The sequence below is a fragment of the Felis catus genome, chromosome B2 (assembly GCF_018350175.1).
Source record: "Felis catus isolate Fca126 chromosome B2, F.catus_Fca126_mat1.0, whole genome shotgun sequence".
NCBI classification, from domain to species: Eukaryota; Metazoa; Chordata; class Mammalia; order Carnivora; family Felidae; genus Felis; species Felis catus.
Window position 1 is genome coordinate 115,687,826 of NC_058372.1, and position 26,058 is coordinate 115,713,883.

The 26,058-nt window shown below is 36.1% G+C and overlaps 1 long non-coding RNA gene across 2 annotated transcripts in view; it reads left to right on the plus strand.

Moving 5' to 3' along the window:
- Window positions 1-26,058, plus strand: part of LOC123385540 — a 76,339-nt gene that overhangs the window by 41,323 nt on the left and 8,958 nt on the right. The window contains exons 1-2 of one of the 2 annotated variants that reach the window (XR_006598271.1): window positions 24,034-24,334; window positions 24,725-24,830. This is a non-coding gene — a long non-coding RNA (uncharacterized LOC123385540). Of the gene's footprint in view, window positions 1-24,033; window positions 24,335-24,724; window positions 24,831-26,058 lie in introns of those variants that run through there. The other variant, XR_006598272.1, reaches the window with a different exon arrangement.

Below are 26,058 nucleotides of genomic sequence, written 5' to 3' on the forward strand. Positions count from 1 at the left end.
ATGGATATACCTGTTACAAAAACTGTACAGGTCACATCTTTGGGCCCTAAACCCCTTCCTAAACAATGCCTAGATGAGCACTTCCAGTATTTATCTCTGAGACATTTATTTTTCTAGGATTAGAGTGCTAACAATCCTCATATCTGATGGACCCATTGTTTTTTTTTGGTATATGTAGTAACACCTTCAATAAAGTGACTGTCAGAACCGGTCAACTTTGGAGTCCAAAGACTGTCAACTTTGGAGTTATTCTCTCTTTGGTTAACTCTCATCACTTTGCTTAAATCAGTTATGTGTTAGCTTATAGTTATTCTCAGGTGGCAATCTTTTCCTCTTCTAATTCTTGATGGGGTACATCATTACTATTCCTTATGTCATCCACAATATATTATACACTAGTAACTGAATATGGATTCCATATATAGAAAACACCATTCTATGTCCATTTGTTATACACATGATTGAAGTTCTACTTTATGGCAAACACTAAAACCATTTGTTAATGCCCTAATTTATTCCTTTAAAGCATACTGCATTCATTGAGCATGTACTACTATATATTGGGAATTATGTTAAAAGTTTAGTATTCCACAGTGTAGACGTTGGACACAGTGTCTACCCTCAAAGTGTTTACAGAACAGTTGGGAAATCAAGTGAGCAATAATCACAACACTGCTGGTAAGAGATAACACAGAGGAAGTAATAAGGTCTTATGGGAGCAATGATGCATAAATATAGTAGTTTTTTACACTGTAAAATTTAGTGACAATGTAATTTGAACAAAACTTACAAAGTGACCCAAATCGATGAAGTAGGAAATTAAAATATTAGCTAATAGTAAAAGAATTAAATAGTTTAAATCTTCTAATGACATTTGCTGGGGTGGAAATTTTGCCACGTCTTTTTGAATGTAAGGAGGAAAAAAAAAACTTAATTTAGGTTTTGTTCTCTAAAAAAAGGGAAACCAAGTCTAACAACAATCTGAGAAACAGAAAATCAGTTAAGATTAAGTCTAAAAATTACCTTATAACATTGACAAGTAACAGTGGAAATGTGGAAATCAACAGAAGTTTGGCAGAAAGACAAATACAAAAAACGTAACCTTTAAGAGAAAGAAAAAAGCCCAGATCTTCATGAAACTAAGCCTTAAAGGGGAAAAGTTAATGTTAGAAAACCACACAAAAGCCTAAAAGCTTAAACTGTTCCGATCTCTAAAGAAATAAGGACACCATCATACAGATTTTATGGGGCATTTTATTTTCACAATAGTTGGTACTGAATGTTATTTTTTTTCCCAAAGAGAGTCTACCATATAGCACTAGTAAAACAGCAAGAACAACAGGTAAAATTGTATAAAAGACTCCATCTTCCAGCAGTCCAGGACTTTACCCTGTAATTTGTCTTTAAGTTTCTTACTTACTCTGTTCCTGAGTGTCTCATACAACAATTGGTTTGTAGATTATCCCATCATTGAGTAGTTTGACTGTTTCTGAATCATAGGCTGGCAGGCTTAGACAGTCTATTTTCCTGACTCCAAGCTCAATAGCATTCTAACCTAAAAACATCACTCTTGGTTCTTAAAAATCTCTTGTGAAAGGGAGACCACAGTCTTCCTTTTATAGGCTCTATGGAAAGCATCTAATTGGTAGGCTATTTTTAGATACACTTTCAAAGATTGTGCTTTTTCCAAGGCTCTTTGTAATATAGTACTAGAGCAGGTTGTCAATAGCCCATGCTAGTATCATGTCATTCTAGCCCTTTAATGAATAGACCCCTGGGAGGAGGAAAATGAGTTTATCCCTTTGAAATGATACATAGATTTCCTTTCTTAGTTTTATCTAGAGTGTAAACTTATATACCCGGATAATGTCTTTTCTTTTGTATTTTACACAACACTCTTTTTGGCTTTAGACAGAGTTTAGAAAAAAGTAATGAGGAAGAGTATTTAAAATGGTAGTAGAATAAAAAGTTGAATGAGAGATTTGGGGGTGAGTTGAAGGTTCTTGAGTAGGTAGGATGGGACTTTGTCTTCAGAGGAAGCTTCTTGGAGAAGCAGACTAGTGTCTTTGTCAGAGAATATTCTGGACCAGGTGAACCAGGAACATCAATTCAGACTGGTACAGGACTTTAAACATAGGTGTGATGACCTAATTTGTCAATTGGCATACCTGTGTTTTTTCCAGTGTCCAAGGAAGTTGACATTGTGTTTTAAAATGCTTATCTGAATATGTCTGCTGCTGGATATCTGCTGCTTTTGCTTACCTAGAACCCATCACCTTTATTCTCTTGAATTGTTTTTACCACACCCCTCCCTTTTGAAAACTATCCTGCTCCCCCTTTTAGGGCTTATATTTTGAAAGGGATGACCACTAACCTAGATCCAGATGTGGCTGTGATCCAAGCATAGGCAATGAATTTATTCAATTCCCATGCCTACAGTGCACGGTAGGGACAGGAAAGGGAAGGGGGTGATTCGCACTTTTCAGAACTATTCAATTATTCAAAGGAGGAGCTCTTTCCACTGTTGTTATTGAAGGTGGAAAACAGGCTGGAACTACAAGCAGCCCCCTTGCTACTCCCTAAGACAGTTTTGACTGCATAAAACCAGAGAAAAGCAGACCTGATATAAGAAGAGAGATCGTCTTTATTGATGTGATTTGAGCCACTGGATCTGGGGTCTTCTGAATGTTCAGTCTCTTGAGCCTACATATTACCCCCCTTCATTCTTCACAAGACACCATGACTTGCATGTTTATGTTACTCGTAACTACAACAGTCCTAGGTAACAAAATGTGTTTTCTTTCTACCCCTGTAAAGCAGCTTGGGTGCTTCTATATTTCAAATGCTGAGAATACTACACAGAATCTGCTTTCCTTCTGTCTTGCTTTGCCATTTGGAGAGAGGACAGTGAGGGCAGTGTGAGTCGTCAGCCCACCAGGCACAGCTCCACAAATGGCTGCCATGGGTCATTTCTCTTATGCTGATAGCCTAATAATAAATATTTCCCTCCCTTGTTGTGGACAAGGTAGATTTATCTTCAACTAGAATTTTTTTTTCTGTAGAAAATAGCAGTGAAAGCTGATAATTTTAAAGAGAACACTGTCAACACACTTTGGTAATGCTCAGGAGTCTGCAAGGAGATGTGAACGACACTTCTATTCTCTAGGCTGCTCAGCTGGAATCCTACTGTTGAAATTGTTGCCTTATAACCTTCTTCCAATCCGGCAAGGCTAGTGTTGCAGGGGATCATGGATGCTAATCACTTGTTCTTGCTAACTTTCAAGGAGGTGGATGAGAGAATGAAATAGTCCCCACTGAAATGGTCTATAATATCTGCAGCTGAGTTCTTTCCTTGGAGAAGAGTGTTAGATGCTGGGATGTTATAATTCTATTCTGGTAGTTTAAAGAAAAATAGATTCACAACACTACATATTTATTATATTAGATGATATGCTTCATTTGTAATACGAGGATAGAGAAAGTCCTTATTTTGTATTTTTTTAAATGTTTATTCTCGAGAGAGGGAGACGGTGCAAGTGGGGGAAGGTCAGAGAGAGGGAGACATGGAATCTGAAGCAGGCTCCAGGCTCCCAGCTGTCAGCACAGACCCCTATGTGGAGCTCAAACTCACAAACCGTGAGATCATGACCTGAGGCAATGTCCAACACTCAACCAGCTGAGCCACCCAGGCACCCCACCTTATTTTCCTTATTAATTTTCAAGTTGTTGAAACATTTTCTTTTCTTCTTGGGACTAATGACCATTTCTATATTGCAGATAAAATGAGAAGAAGGCTCTAAGTCATGTGACAGTAAGGAAAGTGTTGAGTTTTTAACTTAGCAGTAGATTTTATCTTATTATTTTTAGAAAACATATATATATATATATATATATATATGTGTGTGTGTGTGTATATACACACACACACACACACATATATATATATATGATTGTACAAATGAATAGTGGAAAGGTTGATGAATTCAAACAAAGTGAATATACCAGTGTAACAAACACCCAAATCAAGAAATGTAGCACCCTCAAACCCTCTATTCAGTTACTGTCTACCCACTTCTCTATTAAGGGTAAGGGTAAGTGCCATCCTGACTTCTAACACTGTAGGTTAGTTTTTGGCAGAAATTTGGAAAGGCAGAAAGTCCTACTGAAATGTGAGAAGAGTTCTATTGATGGCTTAAACCTAAAACCGTATGGATCCTTTTTACAATGGAACCTATTTTCTTCAAACCCACTCCACATTGCCTCTGGAGCATATTTTATATCAAGTTTTAAATCTTGCAGTTGGATGATGTAAGAGGTTTGTCATAAAGAGCTATACACCATTGAATAAGGTTGCCATGGGGACTGTCTGCATTAAGTAAGTACCTGTAATAGTTGTTAGGAGAAAGGGCCGAGGAGAAGGCGGTCCTGTCTTTTCTTCCTTCTTCTTGCCCTGTTCCATAACTATCATGGTTTACTCTTCAAATAAAAGAAAAAGGAAAAGAAATTCAAGTGTCATTTAAAGAGTTTAAGTTTAAATATTTTGCTTCATTCCTACAATCCACTTAATCTTTCCTGGCTTGTACTTTAAAGAGTACACATCTCTTGGCTCACTCTACTTTCCTTCTGATGCACTAAAATTGAACACAAGCTAACAGGTGGAGAAATAGTCCCGGAGCCGCTGGCCAGTGTGTGCCCTCTGAGGCTGGGTTAAGTGAAGTGAGAAGGTGACTTCCTTTGGCAGAATAATGGTCATCCCAACATCCTGCTGGCTGTTCTGGGTTTCAAAGTGTGATATTCTATATTGAGCTAAACTAATCTCTTGGCCACTTGACAATGAGAATACTGAATGTTGCATAGAAACATGATTTGGTTTAAAACTAGAGACACTAGATTACACAGTTACTCGTAGCATTAAGCACATTCAGAATTAAAAAAAATGTTCCTTAAATAATATTTTATTATTTTCATTAAACAATAATCTCAGTAACATGGACAGTGAGAATCTATGGATTTAGCAATTTTTCAGAGCAGTTATTTTAATTAGATTTCAAAGGGATAAAACCCTCAAAATATTTTCATGTAGTAATGCCATAGTTTATTACATAGAGCTCATTTAAAGACACACATGCAACATATTACATTAACTTCTTATAACCCTGTGTATTATTCATATTCTTGCATGAGTAGTTATTGAGAATTAATGAGAACTGTTGAGAGAGTGATTTTAAGAGTTTAACAAAGACAGTCTCTACTCTTAGAAGCTTGTAGTCATCTTGAAAATGAGGATTCTGAGTCTCTGCTTTGGCTCAGTGTTATTCCTGTCAGAAGTAGTATGTGGAAGACAGCAATATGGGAATGAATAGAGTGTATTGAAGGAGGAGTGGACAGGTCAGTCCATCTGAATGTTGTGCATGTGTGTGTGGTGGGGGGAGGGTGGGTATTTATGAACCAAGTATAAAATAAAGCCACAAAACTGGACGTATTATAGTCTTGCATAGTGGCAGACCCACTTGTACTCAATAAGTATTGAATGAATGGATGAGGAAGAGCCTTCAATACCCAATGGAAAATCTGAGTCTTCATCCTGTAGATACTAGGGAGAAATCATGACTATAGAGTGTTTCCCTCTTTGTGACCAGAAATGTTAGCGTTCTTTTGATAGACCAAGCCATGTTACAAGTAAGACGGATGGGAACTGAAACAACTTTTCAGCTTTAAAGAGAAAATCCTTCCCAACATTGTACATATTTAAATTTATGTGAAGTTATGCCTACAGACATTGGAAGGAGTTAGTCAAATAAATGATAAAGAAACTTCAAAACATCTTGTACTCGGATATAAATGTGGTGGTTCAGTATCCTATGAGCTATAACCAATCCATCTTTCTCAGGCCTAATAGCACCTTTTCTCTGTGACATTAAAAACCTTTAAATCATACCAGCAAGAGTTGTGACAATATCAAGGGTGGCTAGAATGATAAAACCAAAATGTCATATATGTATGTATGTGTGTGTATATATATATATATATGTGTGTGTGTGTGTGTGTGTGTATATGTACATGTGTATATGTGTGTGTACATATGTATATATATACACATACACATATATACACTAACACATATATACTAACATATAATTAACATACGTTAATGTTATACACACTTCATACACCTGTTAATTAGGTTTTTAAAAATTCCATGAGACAAGATTTTGAAAACTTTCAAAAATGTTAATTCATTAGGGTTTCTGATAGAAATATAAATTTTGTAAGTATTTCCTTGAAGTTAAATCTATGACTTTAAAAATGTAAACTGAGTTAGGGGTGCCTAGGTGACTCAGTGGGTTAAGCATTCACCTTCAGTTCAGGTCGGATTCTCGGGGTTCACCTGCTTGAGCACGACATGGGCTCTGTGCTGACAGCTCAGATTCTGCTTCAGATTATGTGTCTCCTTCTTTCTCTGCTTCTGCTCCCCTCTTGCTCTCTCTCAAAAATAAACATTAAAAAAATTTGAATATAAACTGATTTATTTTGTTTGCTCTGATTTTATTATGATTTTATTTCTAGTAATGAGTTCTAACAGTGATCCACTCGGTTGTGCTCATACAAAGCCGATGTCAGCATATTATTAGCCAGATATAGGTGACATATCTCGGTCTCCGGTCTTACCTCCATCAACATTGTTACAAAATATGAGATGGGCAACATGAGCCAATTATTTTCTGGCCATAATTGTCTACAATAATACAATCTTTTTAAATAGTGTTGGGTTCTGAAAACTAGAGTGGCAAATGACATATGGGGAAGCATTCACCTGTCTTAGGCAAAAATGTAACAGATACTAGTATAAGAAGACTTGGAAGTTTCTGAGATCAGCATGAGATTTTGCTCACAAGTTCCCAACATAATGCAGTGCTGAAAATAGGTAAGGAAAATGAAACTTCTTTCAGAGTGTTTTGAGCCTTTCTTGGGGAGGAATAAATGAAAGAGGCTGGTCATCATTGCATTTGGCATCTCTGGATTATTTTAATGGATTGTGTCCCAGATGGGTATTAGCATATTGGTAGGGCATGGTCAAAATTTTTAAAAAAGCAACCACTACTGGATTGGCTTGAACTGGTTCCTTAAAATGGCAGATTAGTTTCACTAGTCATGTTTTTAATACAGCTTCACAGCAAAGCAGATTTGTGTAATTTGGCCACCTGCTATAAACATCAATTTTAATCAATCACATGTATCTTTGCCAATATAGTTTATCAGTGGTAAAACGTCTGAAGATTTTGAAATAAATTTTGTGGTAAAATTAAGCAGCCATCTGGAATTATAATGCCGGATTTTTTTTTTTCAAAATGATTTGCAAGGCGTAGATTTGAAATGTGGTATATATAGAGAATGTACACATATAAGTGGGCTTCTGTTTTGTCCCTGTTTATAATGCTGTCTATTAGGACATTTTGTTGTGAATAATACAGAAAATTTACCTACTTAACAAGGGCCTGTTAACAGCCATGAGCAGAAAGATTCTTAGGTTCTGCTGGTCTAGCTTGTGTGCTTAGATAACGAATCCATCTGCTCTCTCAAGGGTTTCAGTGATTATGATCCAATATCTGTAGCTTTTCAGTCAGTGTAAAATCATCGCAAAACACAAAATCTGCTTTGTGGTATTTATTTTGAGTGATGTTGCCTTAATAATGTGGCCCCAATCCAAATATAATTTATAGGAAAAATATTGTATTTGTCCTGCACATGCAAGTTAGATTTGCACTCCCAACTCCCTTTCTCTATACTAGAAACTTCCCAAATTGTTCAGGAAAGAAGCATTCAAAGAATTTGCATAAAGATTATCTTACAATCTGGATCTGTGAAACCAAAGATATTGAATATTTAAATTAGTAGTAATGTCTGCATGTAACCCCTCAATCCACTTATTTCAGGGACATGATTTATTTTAGAGTTTCTTATCTTAGGCTTATTTTGGGTTTAGTGATTTATTCATCACTAGTGGAGGGGAAGGTGGGGGTTGGTTTTCCTATCCTGTTTCATCCCTCTTTTTATACTCTTTTTATTACTCATTTAAATGTGCCACCTGTGGGGGTTTCTCCTTAAAATAACTAGTATTTCTCCAACTATGAACATATTTTATTAGCTTTATGGCTTATCCTGCCTTTTATTCAAAATCATAGGCCTTGAGAAAGATGAGAGAGCAAATTAAAAATGTAGGATCTGAACAAAAGTATGTTTTAAAAAGTCTTGGGATTGCCAACAAAAGACTCATGATTAGCAATGAAAAAAAAACTATTTTAAAGTCATTAGGGATGACACGATTTACTTTTAATTTCTGTGGCATTATAGTCAATATATGGGGCATAGAGTCCCTACTTTGAAGAGATTAACTTTGATCATGTAAATAAACCAAGCCTCATATGACCACTTTTATGCATTCTTTTTTCCATTTTACTTAAAGGTAAAATATTTTTTTTATATTTGAAGTATCTCCTTAGATTATCACCTCAAAAATAGAAGCGAAAGTTTTAAAAATCATTTACACATTTAACAAAGCACATATAACGGGCTGGTTACTTAACATACATCATCTGGTGTGAAAATCCTGTGAACTAACGAGGCTGACTCTACATGGCTGGCTCTTGTCAGTGTACCACAGGACCTCGTATGTAAACAATCATTCATGGTGCGACTTGCATGGTATAATACTTAGGAATAAATGTCTGTTTTGAAAACAGAGGAAGCAATGCACACTCTTCTTTGAATAGTAGATAATGATTTCACAGAGGAATTAACATTTATATTGGGCCTTGTAGGATGCATAAAAGTTTACCAGGCAACGAAGAACATTCCAGCAGAAAAACAAAAAAAACAAATGAAAAACTGATAGGAAAGAGTTTAATGAATTAAGAGAAGGCTGGGAAGTTGAAGCCCATGGAATTGGATAAGGGAACAAGACAGTGCAGAAGTAGAATAAAGGGCTTAGAATTCATCTAAGGTTGAATTATGAAGGATATTATTGCCATGATGAATTGTTCTGTAGGCATGGAGGGCTAGCTAATATTTTAAAACAAAGGACTGACATGAATTGATAGATGTTAGTAAAGAGATTGTAAAGTGATAGTGTGGAGGTTGTACTAAACAGGAACAGACTGGTTGAAGAGCCAGTTATACAGAAATGGTAGTGAGGTCAGAATATTTTCCAGCAGGAAATAAAACCATGTTTTTTTCTAGTAAGAATTGGAAGAAAGTTGCTATTTTTCTCTTGTATGTGTTATATACAAACATTGATTTTATTACTAGATTATAATAAAATATATGAAGATTAAAGATTACTGTGCACCTTAATTTTTTTTTAAGTTTATCGTCCTATGATGAATTTCTGTTCATCTTTACACTTTTTTCAAGACTTAGAAATGTTTTTGTGTATAGAAGTTACTATTATACATGGTGCAAGAGCGGTCCATCAGGTTGATGGATTAATTCCATTATAACCCCCCAAAACTAGTTTTAAAGTATGTGTTTCCTTTATCAATATTTTGCAAATATCTAAGAGCACAACCGATTGGCTTGTGTTGTGTCTCTTTTATTTGACTGTTCTTCAAAAGCAGACACAATGGAAATTATTAGATAAATATCCAAAAAGCAGCTGGCTGTAGAGAAAAGGAAAATAAAGTATGTGAATAAGGAACATGTCAAAGATAATTTAATTCTTATATAATTGAAAGTTGCAAAGACAAGAAGTCATGGGGCTTGGAAAGGAGGAACTCCTGTTATAATTATTATTATTGCTATATACAATGTCTTTATCTTTTATTCTACTCTTATTTACACTGTTCAAAATCCCTATTGTAATGGATTATGAAACAGGATTCACATGCCTGAGACTGTTTGTCTATGTCAAGTATTATTTGATGGTTTTGACTTGATTTGACAGGTCAGATCAATCAAAACAATGAAACAAGCCTCTACACTACATCCAGTCTAATTATACTGTCAACACATAGATGTTTTGTAATAGTAAAGCATATTAATTGTTTGCTGCAAGAAGTTTAGGATCCTTAGCTGCCCTTCTAGCATGTAAAATGTTGTTCACTTTAACAAATATGTAAAGGAATACTCGGATTAAATTTTTAGCAAAGCAATTTATTTCCTTACTTAATGCGAGACTGGTACTAATGATTCTTGTAACAATTGTCATAAAGATGATTCATATTTTTCTATGTGGCTTTATAAATGCACCATCTAGCATAAGAGAGAAGATTCTAATTTAATTGCTAACATTTATCTTTTTGGGTCTCATTTTCCCCCTGGAGTAACATTTCTAGAAATGATAAAAAATAAATCATTACTTAAAAGATTGGGCTTTAAAACAGGATTCAGTTATTAGATAAAAGTTTTTATGGGTGGCAGTAGTGGTGCATGTATTACCCTAGTTTATATTGGGATTTTTGTCTGCTGGCCATAGATGTAATTAAAGAGTTAATGGTCATAATTGTCTTTTAGGGAGGTTAAAATTTACATTAAAAATGTAAGAGCAGTAGAAATTTCCTGTAAGATTATCCTGTTAAATAAGATCTTAAATGGGTGACTCTATGTCTTTTTTCCTCTCTTGCCCTCTGCCTTTTCTCATTCCTATTACTTCCCCCTCCCTTCTTTTGCATCCACACATATTTATTGAGAGCTTACTAAGTATAAAATGTATCAGCGTAATGACAAATATATTGCCATGCAAACAAATGCAAAGATTTCTTAGATTAAAAGCACTGTTTAGGGGCACCTGGGTGGCTCGGTCGGTTGAGTGTCCAACTTCCGGCATAGGTCATGATCTCGTGGTTCACGAGTTTGAGTCCTGTGTCGGGCTCTGTGCTGACAGCTCAGAGCCTGGAGCCTACTAAGGATTTTGTGTCTCCCTCTCTCTTTCTCTCTCTCTCTCTCTCTGTTACCTCCTCGTACTCTTCTCTGTCTCAAAAATAAATAAACGTTAAAGAAATTTTTTTTTAAAAAGTACTGTTAAGATGACTTGTGAGCAATACTTGAAGAAGGAAAGAACCATATTTTTGGAGGGACAGTATATGAATGGCCAGTGACTAACTCAGGACAAATTGGCTATATAGGACCAAGTTCAGAAGTTCCGTTAGGTAGAAGGAGTCCTGCAGGCACTGTAGGACCAGGCAAGAAGTCATGTTCCAGCTAGCAGAGGGAGGATCTATTAGACAATGAGTCAGGTAAGGAAATTACAAACAAATTACAGTTTTACATGGCCTTTTAACAAACCCTTATGAGAAAAAGTTCATGGTGCAGAAAAGAGCATGGATGGCCAAGAGAAGGAAGGTACAAGTAGTGTAGTGACGTGGGTCTCCAAAGAAGACATTCATTATAAGACACCAATGTCCCTCATCCTCATCAGTGAACATTAGCTGGACCATAGTGGAGTTGGCCAAACAGGGTGGGCCCTTGTCAAGAACGTTCATTTAAATCAGTTGACTAGTTGTGATGCACTTTGGAGTCAGCCTGCCTGGATTCAAACCTCAGCTTTCCTGTTTACAAAGTATGTGACTCTGGGCAACTTATTAATTAAACTTTGTTGTGTCCCAGTATTCTTATCTTCAACGTGAAAAAAACAATAACACACACTTCACAGAACTGTAATAAGGATCAGTTGAAATAATACCTGTAAAGTGAATTAGAGTAATGCCTGGCCAATAGTAACTGGTTGTTAGATGTGTTTAAAAAAATTAAAGGCTATCTGCATAAACAGCTCATCACAGAAACACTACGAACTACCATTATATAAAAAAGCAAACGTTAGGTAATTGGGGTTTGGATTAGAAGTATGGCTTGTGGTATGTAAGGGAAGGAGTGGGTCTAGAATTTATTTTCTCGAGTTTTACGAGGCCAATCCAGTTCTTGTCCAGGCATGCCAAATTAGCCTGGATATATGGTAAGCTCAGTTGTATAAATACTGAAAGAATCAAGATTTCAAATTCTTATCTGAAGGCACAAGAACTGTTGCAGCCCCCAATCTACTCTTGAGTTAGCTAAATTTGGATCAAACTTCTGTTTCCAAGAGACTTGATGATCCTCAGGTGTAGAAACTTTGGGCCTTCTGATAAAAATACCATACCATATAGTCCACATGGCTCCACAGACTAGACAAACAGGCCAAACCCAACAGCTGAAAGGATTTTAAAGCTGTTTCGGTGGCTGATACGTGTGCGTGGCCCATTAATAAATAGCTGACTCTTGTGATTTATATGGTTTCTGTGGGTAGCACCTGAGACTTTTTGACATTTGAAAGTCTCATTTTATCTTTGAGTCCATGATATATCCATTTAGAGAGGCTTAAAAATGTGAAGGTATTTTGTAGAAGCTGGAGAATGATGCAGATTGAGAAATGATTAATTGTCCTGTTGAAAGGTTAGTTCATATATTCTGTTATTCTAGGGGGAGAGTTCTATTGGATGACAAAAATGTGCATTTCTCTCTGTGCCACTTTGTTCAGTCTATGGAGAGCAAAGGATTATTTTTTTTACAGTAGGTTTTCAAATAATTTGTCCAAACTAATTTTGTATTCCAGAGTCACATATTGCTTTTGGGTTTCTCTCCCCACATTTCCCCCTAGTGGATTATTTATACTTTTAACAAAATGATGAATGGTTCTTTGTATATTCTAAATGTGTTTATTTCCTCTGGAGAATCTGAGTGAAACAAGTATATTCTTGCAGAAGAAACCTAATATGGTTACCTATTCCTTTGAAATTCGCTTTATCTTTGATTCTATGAGTTCTCTACAAATTGGATGTTGTATATTAAAAAGCTACAATATTTTGTATTTTTAATAGCAAAGACAAGATTGTAGAAACAAGTTATAATAGAGAAAGGATTTTAGTTTATTTTAGAGAGGAATATTTCATAACACAAACTAAATCCATTTAGGGATTTAAAAATACTATTTTCTTTACATGTTACTGTGAAAGTCTTAAAGACATGAAATTACTTTTCTCCTTCTTAGAGCTCCTTTCTCTCTTTCTGATCCCCTTCTCTAGCCCTCATCACATTTTTGTACTTTGGCACTTAAGCATTTGACTGCAATTTTGACTTCAAAGATGTATCCATTTGTTTTCATACTGAGCACGTGCACACACACATGCACAGACACAGACATACACATATGGCTAATTGTGGAGAAGAAAGAATGAGGGACCACTTAAGGCAAAGAATTCTCCAGAGGATTTCTTCATTTTTTTTTTCCTTCCTTTCTACTCAAAGTGTTATCAAAAAATATATTTAAGTTTTTGGAACTTCCCAAATTGGAATGGAATTAAATATCATTTGGAGATTCTTTAAAGTGTATTTGTGAACACATATATAAGTAATTGTGCAGTAGATGGCATGAATGGAAAATATGTACAAGCTTAATTGTCATTAATCTTATTGAAAATCGTTTATAAGAACTTCAATAAGCTACAAATTTTGAGCTCTAATTAAGATATTATGGCACTTATATGGAAATGTACACATGTTCACAACATGGTTCATACTCTCCAAGGATTTATAATTTAGTTACAGAGAAAACAGGTTGATATCACGAAGATGTAAGCTGGTTCGTGAGTGGCACAGAAGACTAAAAGCATTTTTGACTCCTTAGGATATTGAGCAGATGTATATACGCACAGCTCTCTGTAGAAAGGATTCATACATTCTTTTATTTTTTCCTTTGCTTTAAAACCATAATTGCTCTTATTGTTTGGGGAGCTATTGGAATAATCAGGGATAGTCTCCTGGAAGAAGTAAGATAAATGTGGGACATAAAAATTGTGTAAGATGCCTATGGGCCCATGGGTGGGGACATATACAGAGGAAAAGGTGAGCATTCTGTGGGAGGTCAAGAGTATGAATGGATGATATAAGGCAGGGAAGTGTAAAGTAAATTTGTTTAGAAATGATGAGTAGGCAGCCAAGTTGAATTAGAGCTGAATTAAACTGGGCCAAATTATAGAAGGCTTTGGTTTCCAATTAAGACATACTGGTAGAATGGGAACTTTAAATATTTTTGCAAGTAGAAATTGTGGTATATAAAACAGATTGGGAAGTGAAAAGAGATGAAGTTGATTTTTTTTAACACAGCATATATAAGTGCACGAAAAATTTAATATGAAGAAGAAAAAGAAGAAACAGGATGAGAGAAAATGATAAGAAAAAGACTGCAAGGTCTTTTCATGTAGATGTGCATGGATATAGAAGCTATAATTACATTCATTTACCAAACAAAGAAAATGATAGAGTGTCTGTGTTATGAGCCAGGCACTGTTCTAGGGACTTGAAATACATCAGTGGACAGAGCAAGGTTACTGCTCCTGAGGTGTTTACATTCTAGGGAATAAGAAATTCTTCGTGAATGGAAAGGTTATGGTGGCAGAGCAATTTTAAAATTTTGTGCCAAAACCGTAGGCAAGAAATTTGTTCATTGGAATTTGAAAGACATATATTATTTGCCATTAATATTCCATTTGAATTAAAGAATAAAGTAACTCAAGAGTATTTATATTAAACATTTCAGAATCTCAAGGTAAGTCCCAAAGGTAGGCCAGGTAGGAAAGGGCATTTTAGGTAGAGGAAACTGTACAGGCAAATAAATCAAAGATACATAAAGTAGAGAATGCTAAGGAAATTGCAAACTAAATGGCAGAATGCAGGCAGAATTGTCAACTGCCATGACATGACCCTAGAGTGTGGCAAAGGCCACCTCATGAAAGACCTTCCACACCAGCACATGTTAGAGAATGTTCTGAAGTAGAGTCCTTCGAACCCTGTGATGTTAGAAGAACTAATGTTATCATTATAATCTCCAAACAAAATATTTCAAGCAATGACAGAAATCTGCAAAGTCTTGTGAAATAGGGTGGTATAGTCTAATATGCAGTCAGTGGTCATATTTTCAGGATCAATCTAGATTCTCTGGAGTGAAGGAAAGTTACACCGTAAACAGATATAGGACATTTAATGAGCTTCCACAAGGCAATCTTCATCTAGTCAAAGTATAAAAGAGAATCACAAAAAGAATAACACTAATTTATTAATTTGTCCAATAGTTATTTATTAACTGCCTATAATGTATCACTGTGGGAGAAGAGAGTTTTGATCTTGAGGAGTTTATAAGGTACCACAAGCATCCCAATCTTTGAGTCTGAAGAACTAAAGTAATAGAATCTGCTGACTGATGTTGTGGCTACTTCCTGCACCCTCCCCCCCTCCAGCCCCAGGTATCTTCAGTGAATTATGTTGCTGATCTTCAAAGATTAGGAAGGTTAATGGACAATTGCATTTCCTAATGTGCTTGTAAGTGCTTCTTTTGTGAACTGAATGTTAGCCTATTTATAAGACTTGCCACAAAGTGGTCTAGTGGGAACTCTTGAAGCTGGTGCTGCAAACTTGGGGTTGTGAAAAATAAATATTTTAAGTATATATCGAAAGTAAGAGAGAAAAGAATGCATGAGTAGAACAAAAAAGGTAATATTAGAAACCATGACAGACAGTGCTGGTTGGTGGTCTACAGGCAAACATTCACTGGTTTTGTTCATACTCTGTCCAGGGAGGTTGAGCATCAGGAGAATTTGGCTTCCTCCCCAGCTCCAGGGGTGAAGTGTGATTAGTCCAAGCCAATTATGGTAATTCCATACCCCTGCCAAGTGATTCATTCTGGCACGGGCATGTGGCAGAATTTTGGCAAGTGAGATGTGAAGGGAAATCAGTTGGATAGCTTCTGGGATAGTTTTAACCCTACTTATTTAAGGATACAAGGAAGAGAATGTGTTCTCTCTTCATTCTCTCTTTTTGGATATTGTTGTGTGAGGATGTAATGTTTGAAGCTACTGCAGACATCTTGCTACTCTAAAAGGACAAGCCTAAGGACATGTGTCTACATTCTGGTGATGGCAGTATGGGAGAGATAAAGAATCCAAATTCTTCATGGTATAATGGACTCTTGAATTAATCAACTAACCATTGCCCTGCCATAGCTATGAGTTCTCATATGACATATATGTCTTTACTGAAGTCCATTTTGTCTTAGTGCTTGTTTCCTTTCCTACAAGTCAAAAACATGGCTCGGATGGAAAAACTTTCCTCTACCCTTTTAGGATCAGAGTTTGAGGTGCCTGTGAATTAAAATGACAACAGATTAACAGGAGAAAAGGCATATGTCTCTTTGTGGACATTAATATTTTCTGTGTATGCAGCCCCACAAAAAAAAAGTAGTGAAAACACAAGGAGACAGTTAGATCTAGACCATATATGCCATTTTAACAAAAAGTGATAAATTGCAGAGAAGTGACTAGACTAAGGAAAAGGGATATGGGCCTACTAGGGGCAGTAAACTGTGGGAAGGATGCCTAGGAAATGTATGGTAGATAAGGGTTGTTGATATGGTTTGATATGCAGATAAGAGTTGTTTTCCTCTTCCTGGAAAGGGGAACACATCTCCAAGCAGGAGGTTATGACACCTTTATAAAAGGAAATATATGCTCTGCTTTTAGGCAGAAAGGAGAGAGCAGAATATTCTTTCTGTATCTGCTACTTCTCAATTGCCTTCAGCTCAAGATAATCCTTATGCCAAGTAACATATTTGGGGTGGTATATTCTGATCCCTTTCAATGACCTCCCTGATATAGCAATTACTTCATGTTATGATTGAATGTTATATGCCCCTAAATTTCATATGTTGAAATCCCACCCCCAAAGTGATGCATTACAGGTGGGGACTTTGTAAAGTGATTAGAATTCAGAGAGGTCATGAAGGTGGAGCCCTTATAAGTGAGATTAGTGCCCTTAAAATAGTCAAAAGAGAGCCCACTTTCCTCTCTGCTTTGTACCTTGTGTGGATACAGCAATAAGTCTGCAACCCAGGAGGGGCTCTTACCAGAACTCAACCATGTTGGCACCCTCTTCTTGGACTTCCGGTGTCCAGAACTGTAAGAAATAGATTTCTGTCATTTATAAGTCACCTAGCTTTATGGTATTCTGTCATAGCAACCTGAACTAAGACACCCACTCTTGTGGGTTGAACCTCTTGTTTAGGCTGGTGGATACATTTAGTACTTCCTTAGGAGCTAAAGCAGATTGGAGGGGGGTGGTTAGTTTTCATATTAGACATATTTATAATTTTTATGTCTATAGTAAAACAATTTTTAATTATCAGAGTGAAGCTGGAGGTGATAAGTGAAAAATCAAAAAAACAAAATTGTAATGATTTACAGGCAGGTCTTAAACCAAGTCTTCAATAAAAGTTTACTATTAAGGCACTTTTCTTATTTTTATGACTGCTAAGAGTAAAAACAGATCAAAAGCAAGTGATCAAAAACTAGTGAAGGAAGGGGCAGACAGCTATTTTTCAGGTGTAAAAACAAATGCAATCCACAGAGAAATTAAAGGAAGTGGATGACCCCCAATTGTCTCTTAAAACAGACATATTTACAAGAATTCAAAGGTCCATTAAAACAGATATATACATGAGACAAAATTTAACCCTTAATAAAGCCTGGGTATAAGGAAATTCAGATTTGAATCGTATCATCAATGAAATGTCTCTTTTTATATCACTATTGATACATTTCTGTAGGGGTTTGAATGACATTTAAGAACCTCCTGGTTATGTGAAATTGAATCTCAGTGAAACTGGGCTATTATTTTGAGAAGTATCTGACTTAGCATTTTTTTCTTTAGGAAGATATCATTGTAATTAGTGTATTCGAAGGTTGAGTGGACAGTTTTATCCTTTCAAAGTAGTGATTTTCTTCACAGACTTCACTTCTATGTCATATATTACTGACCTTTAAAATATCTCTGAATTACTGCTGTTTTCCCTTCTTAAATTGAGAGAACTTTATTTCTGATTGAGAAGCAAGAACTGAAAATGTCAGTTCTCCCTTTGAGGTGTGAGGTGGGGAGGAAATCTTTTTGAAATGTTCAGTTTTCTAGTTTCACCAAGTGCAACTTATACTTGTATGGAACGTTAGGTCAAACTTTTGTATTTATTGGCGTTTTTCATATTCAAGTATAAGCACTTGATGGGCACATAAAAACAAGAAGTAGAACTCACACATACACACTCAAATCTCCATCTGTTTTAGGGCATTCAGTACCCAACTGAGAGCAATTAGAGGCAATATTAACATATTGGCAAGAAATGTCAGAGTTCAAATGGACATTCTGAATGTTCACTTTTTAATTTACTTGCTTTGTGATACTGGCTTAAGGAAAGACCCTTTTTAAGGAAGATTGTGATCTCACATAGATTGACAGGCAGCGGTTATGGCTCCTATACTATGTATCATGGCTCCAGACTAAGAGAACATTATTCACTCACTTGAAAAATGTCCTAAGTGTAGGATTTGATGTCCTGAATTTCATCAAATCTTTACTGTGTGATTGGCCTGTCTAATAAATGATCATAGCACTTTAAAAATTGTTCTAGCAGCTTCCTAGACTACATAGAGACAAATTTCACTTTCTCAACAATTCATTGGATACTACCACAGGGCAGAGGCTTGTACTAGGTTCTTGACCGCTATAGATACTAAGAATATACACACTATAGAAAGAAACAGGGGTGCCTGGGTGCCTCAGTCAGTTAAGCATCTGACTTCGGCTCAGGTCATGATCTGATGGTTCCTGCGTTCGAGCGCCGCATTGGGCTCTGTGCTGACAGCTCAGAGCCTGGAGCCTGCTTTGGATTCTGTGGCTCCCTCTCTCTCTGCCCCTCCCCTTCTCGCTCACTCCCTCTCTCCCTCTCTCAATAAATAAACATTAAAAATTTTTAAAAGAAAAAGATATGTACATGCAGCCTTATCTAAGCTTAACAAAGAACTGCAGGTGATATATTTGAAGTACAATTAGGTGAAGGGACAAAGATTAGATACCATTTGATGAAAAGAAAATCATCCATCCATTCACACAATAAGTATGTATTGGGTATCTCTGATGTGCCAGGGACCATGCTTTATGGAGAGTGAAGATGTAAACAAAAAAGGTGTGGAGATCGTTCTTAGATGACAAGGGATTAATTAAAACACCTCACTGATGTTTAATTACAAACTAGGCTGAGTATCTAGCTAAAATGTACTGCTGGGTAGAGACTGGGGCATAAACAGCAGAGCATTTAACTTCTATATTGTTTAATGAGCTGGGAACCATGAGATGTGTTCTAAGATTTAGCCGTGTGACACTTTGGAGCTACATTTTCTTCAACTTCTTCAAAACTAGGAGTTATATTTATCTTATCTAATGGAGCATATGAACACAAATGAAGCAGCCTTGAAAAATTAAAAACTTTGCACAGACTTAAGTTGTATATACTTTTACAGAATAATAGTTAAAAGTGCTAAGGCCAAGAACATTTTTTTGCAGAACAAGATTGTTATAGAAAATTAATTATGGTAAGGTTGATAGATGCCTTCTTTTGTTGTTGGTGCAAATATTTCACAGAAACATTTTATAGTAGATAGTGATTTTTGGGAAAAAGAGTCAGTAGAATACTAGATATAGAAATAGATTGTAAGGGTTTCAGAAAAATTTAGTGGGGAAGAGATACAAAGTGGGGCTGGAAATGAAAGTCCTGATTCAACTTGTTTTGTAGAGGCAGAAGTCAGTGAAAATATCCCTCTTTTAAGTTCTGATCTGTTTCCTTGGGGAGAAATTCTTCTCTTTCAACTCTCTTGCCCGAGTTCCCCCTGCTTTTTGGCCAGTGATGTCATGTCTTGAGTGGGGAGTTAGGACTTCTTTGGTGGCTCAGTCGGTGGGAGAGCCCCTGAGGACCTATGTCTCAGGTCTTTGGAGCTTTAGGTTTTGCTCCCTCTTCCTTTTTTAAACAGAGTACTCTATGTTGATATCAATTCCTTCATGTTTTTCTTCATATTTTCCTGATTTATATTATCCTCACATTGTTCTTCTAAAGATGAATTTTTAAAGATTAAATACTGTAGATCTTGTGCTTCCTTTAACCTGACTGCACGGCACCTATAACCAGATTTGATATTGCATGTTTCTGACATCTGGTAGTCATTACAAGTACCTGATATCAAAAGCATAACAAATCAGTAGAGGAGGTAGCCTATGGCTTTCTGTCATTCTCAAGTCACTCAAAACTATAATCTATTTCAGGAAGAAAAAAAAAACATTCATAAAGCTCCCTGTTATCTTCCTTTATGTCAGATAAGCAAGTACTCTGACATTCTAGGTTCTTAAGGAACATATCATGTAGAATTGATAGTTTTGGGTTTTGGGATTTTTTTTTTTTTTGATAGAATTCCCAACTGCGATTCTTATTTCACGCCTACACATAATTCTCAGCAGGTCAAAAATGATTGTATTATGAACACCTAATTTGATTCTTTAATATATTTATATCAGCAGCAACACATCTCCTGAAAAGCAATGCTCAGATTCTGTGCAAACAAGGGTGATTCGGCACCGACCTCTTATCATCCCATTAATCACTAAGGAAGATTTGGCTGAATTGATTTGTTTTGCTGATTATCCCTTTTCTCCTCTACTGTTCCATTTCTCTTCTTTACCAGGTTAAAATCTTGGACAGTTTAAAGATACTTTCTCAGAAAAAGAAAGGTTTTCATCAGAGTTATGAAAGTCAATTATGTAAGTGTGACAGTCAGTGCAGTGCAGTTTCCAAATAGAAAACACCATCGGGCCTAAGGAAAGATTTTTGTACCCCTCTATAAACCAGCACCTAAAATTCATGAGCATTTAGTGACAGTTTACTTTATGCCCGGTGTTCTCTGTAAGGTGGCCACTCGGGCTGGAGACTGGGGGTGGAGCGTGAAAGGGAACACAGGTGCAGACACACACACACACACACACACACACACACACACACACACACAGGAGGCACGTTGGGGCCTTTTAAATTCCGGATAAGCTGGCTGTATTTCTATTGAACTGGGAAGAATTTCTTTCTCCAATCTTTCTTTGTGGGGTGTGGTCTGTTGCCAAGTAATGTGGGTTATTTTCTCCTTTGTACTTGGAACAATCTTCTTCCTTAGTTGATATTGTCCCTGAGCGTCACATGCTCCTTCCCAGCAGCTTCACACCTGGGATAACCCTGTCTTTTTTCTTCGTTCATGACCATTTTTTCTTTTCAGGGAAAATTGGGCAGAAGTAGAAGAGGATAAATCTGTATTATTTTGTGCTAGATCTCATATTTTTTTTGGTCTCTTTTCTGCACTAAAAATAAAAAAAAAAACCCATTGTCCATGTTTTTCCTTCTCTTCTGAATACCTCCCCCCCTTTTCTTTCTTCTCCTTTGTCCTTGTCTTAGTTACCAGGAAAAGTCTTCTGAGGTTTTCTGAAACTATTTTTCGAAGATGTCTTATTATGCTTGTATAAAATTTCTCCACATTCCCCCACCATCGCATCTTCTATATGACTTGAATGTGCTCTCTGCCCAAACAAGAATAAATATCCTATTATTTCTCCACACATGCATAGCCTGAAAAAGACTCTGTCCTTGTATTCCCCATCTAAAAACACTTCTCCGGGGGGCGCCTGGGTGGCTCAGTCGGTTAAGCGTCCGACTTCGGCTCAGGTCATGATCTCATAGTTTTTGAGTTTGAGCCCCACGTCGGGCTCTGTGCTGACAGCTCAGAGCCTGGAGCCTGCTTCACATTCTGTGTCTCCCTCTCTCTCTGCCCCTTCCCTGCTCATGCTGTGTCTCAAAAATAAATAAACATTAAAAAAAATAAATAAAAAATAAAAACACTTCTACATATTGCAGTTCATCTTTAAGTACCTAAAAAGTGTGCATAGAGCCTTATCTCAGCTGTATCACTTACTTATTTTAATTCCTATTTGAGTAGGGAATCCTTCTATTGACTTCTTTCAGGGCATAGAGACATTAAAAGACTATTCATGTGTCAGTTGGAAAAAAATGAGGAGGCAAGTGCTGACATTTGGATTTCTGGAGAAGACACTTTATTTTTATGGAAAGATGATGGTGCCAAGTGCGGTTTTATACATTGTTGATTCATTTCACAAATACAAATTTAGAGGAAAGCCCAAAATGAAGGTTTTTGAAAAAGTGATCAGATGATAAAACATGGTATTGACATAAGAGGTGAGGCAGCCAAAAAAAAAAAAAAAAAAAGAAGAAGAAGAAGAAGAAGAAGAAAAAAGAAAAAGAAAAAAAAGGAAGAAAGAATGAAAGCTGAAGTTAGCACTATAAATTCTGCACTGGGAATGGGAAAAGTGAATGAAAATGAAATAACTATTCCAACCCTAAGCTCCTTGTTTGAAAGTACTATTGATTATATATTTACTAATTTTGATAAATAACACCAATGTACTTTTTACCCCAACTTTCTCAATACTATTATTACCTTCTTCATCAGCATTATTTTCACAGCACACCCACTTCATACAAAGTAAGATGCTCTGTGTTTGGGCTGTGACCAGAGATTAGGTAATAGTTCTGTTCACAAGGATGATATAATCCAGGAGTAGAGACAGAGGATATACATAGCAATGAAGGAATGCTAATCAAAATCATTAGATACTGAAAGAATGCTGAGAATTTGCCCTAATTGTGATTTTCCCCTTTACACCATTATATATAATTCCTTTCTCTTTCTTAATTTGATTGACATTGGGTGTTAATCTGGCTCATATAAAGAAAACTGGTAAATCCAAACATGATTTGTTCTCTTTACAAAACTAATCCGGTATGAAATACATTTGACTCACTAGAGAATATAATGATTCCTAAAATTATTGATATCTGTTTGTATTAATGAATGTAATTAATGCTTATTGTTGGAACAAATAACCCTACAAATCTCATACTCCCCCCTTTTTTTCTTTTTAAAAAGTAGGCTCCATGCCTAACATAGGGCTTGAAATCACAACTCTAAGATCAAGAGTTGTATGCCCTACAGACTGAGCCAACCAAGCACCCTGTAAATGTCATACTCTTAACACGAGTTCTGATGGGGATTTGGGTAAAGGTCTTTCCTGAACTATACTGCTAAGCAATGATGTAGGGATCTAGCCTCTTTCAATTATGTAGCTCTGCCATCTTGGTGTGTATTATTTCTTGCCTCAGATAAGAAGAAAGAGACTTTCTCAGATGAGACTTTTTTTTTTTTTTTTAATTTACATCTAAGTTAGTTAGCATATAGTGCAACAATGATTTCAGGAGTAGATTTCTTAATGCCTGTTACCCATTTAGCCCACCCTCCACACACCCCTCGAGTAACCCTCTGTTTGTTCTCCATATTTAAGAGTCTCTTATGTTTCCCCCCCTCCCTGTTTCTATATTATTTTTGTTTCCCTTACCTTGTATTCATCTGTTCTGTGTCTTAAAGTCCCATATGAGTGAAGTCATATGATATTTGTCTTTCTCTGACTGGCTAATTTTGCTTAGCATAATACCCTCTAGTTCCATCCATGTAGTTGCAAATGGCAAGGTTTCATTCTTTTTGATTGCTAAGTAATACTCCATTATATATATACCGTATCTTCTTTATCCATTCATCTCAGATGAGACTTTTTAAGAATATGTCACTTCTGCCAGTGTTCCATTGGTCTGAATTTAATAAAGTGGCTTCAGCTTAACCTAAGAAGTGTGATCTTGTTGTGGGACCTCCAAAAAAGAGAACACATTTGGTTAATCTCTAGCATTGTCTCTGGAACCCTGCAGAATATCTACTTAAATGACAACAGACATTTGGAAATTAGAAACTTAAGAGAAAGGACAGAATGATAAATACAGTTTTGGAAGACAGTAACAATGGTATAGGGTTCATTAGTTTGATGTTGGGTAATGAAAGCAATTATCCAAAGAAAGGTCAACATATCAAATGATTAAAAAGGGACTTAAAGGGCGCCTGGATGGCTCAGTTGGTAGAGAATGCAACTCTTGATATTAGGGTTCTGAGTTTGAGCCCAACGGTGGATGAGAAGCCTACTTAAAAAAAAAGAATTTAAAGGTGTTTTTGCTTTGCTTCGTTTTTTAAGTTTTTGGAAGAGAGAGAGAGAGAGAGATACCATGCATGCAAGGGAGTGACAGAGAGAGAAGGAGGGAGAGATTCCGAAGCAGACTCAGCACTATAAGTACAGAGCTTGAACGTGAGACTGGAACCCACTAGCCATGAGATCATGACCTGAGCTGAAACCAAGAGCTGAAACAACTAACTGAGCAACCCAGGAGCCCCTAAAGAATGCTTTTTAAAAAAAGGATGGACCTCTCATGTGGCATAGACTTTTAATTGCCTCTTTTTATCCATTTGTTCCTCTTTTGTAACAAAACTGAATTACTGCCCAGGTAAATGATTATTTTGTACCTTTCCTTGTAGTTGGGTATGACCATATGACTAATTGAAATTAATTGAATTAATTGAACTTAATTGAACTAATTGAAATTAAATGGGAATTCAAATTCCCATTGAAATATAAGTGGAACTGTTACATGAGATTGCTGCAAAGTGTCCTTTAAAAGGGAAGTATGCTTTTCATCTTTCTTTCTTTCTCTTTTATTTTTGAACCGTGAGCTGACCTTTGGGATGGGAAGCATGCATGGGGATGGTGGAATAGGAAGAAGGAAGTCTGGGTCTCTGAAAGCTCTAACTGCCTTCCTCCAGAATTCTTTTACATGAGAGAAAATGATACTGTTGTATTCAAGCCACTATTAACTTTTGTTTTCTATCTCATGCAGCCAGTACAAATCGTAAATAGGACATCAAGGAATACCAACATGTAACACAAATAACTCCCTGGCACACTGAAACTAGATTTGACACTCGTATTTCTGATTTTTCCAGGTAAGCATCAAAGTTCCATGATAGCAAAAGTACACACACACACAAAGAAGATGTAACCTCTGTCATCCTCTACTGAAAATTATAATCTATTTGCTCTACTGAAAATTATAATCTATTTTAGAAAGAAAATAAAAAAAACATCTAGAGCTTCCTGTTATCTTTTATTCTGTAAGAAAAAGGACCTCTCTGACTTTCTAGGTGTTTAAGGAGCCAATATCTTTGGAAAATCATCATTCAAGAAAACAGAAAACAGTTCTCTTTTTAGGTTTTTATCTCTATATGAAATATAGAGATTTTATGAAAGGTGAAATAAAAAGTATGTGATCAGAAAAAAACTTAATTTATTTTGGTAAACCTGTTCTTGCTATAGGCTAGAAGAACATCTTGGAAAATTTAGAGGGCAATGGAATCAATGAGCAGTAAATAACATGGCCTTATAAAGGATAAATCATTTTGGAATTGATAGTTCATGTAGAATTACAAACTTTGAGAATAGAGGAAAGACAGTAGATGCCATATGTAGCCCTGGAATTTAATAAACCATTAGAAGTACCTGAAGAAATATTTAAAAAATTAATTTGAATTGCCACTCTCATTTTGGCTAAGAAATGAGTGGCACTGAATGAATTGAAAACTGTCTTATGGGTGATAAATGTATGGTAAGATTAGTGGCATTGCACTGAATTTTGACAGAGCTATCTAGAAACAAACCAGTACCATATGATTCTCTCTCCTCTCTGTCTCTATCTCTCCTTCTTTCTCAGCATATTTTGTTAGTCTTCTGAAAGGATAGTATTCTAACCAATTAATAAATCTACATTGCATATTGGATCATGGTGCTTACCAAGAATCTTGGTTCATTATTACTAACTGATTAGTTGATCATACATTGGTTGTTTTGTTTTATTGCAATGTCTGCTTTCCATGAAGCTGCATTTTATAAAAGTGGTTGCAAGGTTCTTTTTACAGATTCCTGATCTGTTTTTCTTTATTTTTAACAATTTTTTTGGAGAGGACACAACTTACTTCAAGAACTTGGGCTTTCTTGCTATTTTTTCCTGAAAGGTCTTTTCCACCTACCCCATTGTTTATCCTTTGCTACATTTTTTCTTTGGCTCCAATGCTATCACTAAGGTATTAGAGTTTTAAGTGTTCGTTAGTATAAATGAGTGATAACATTAGGATTGTGAAGTACAAAAAGGTTGGTTTTCTAGATTCAAGATCTAGA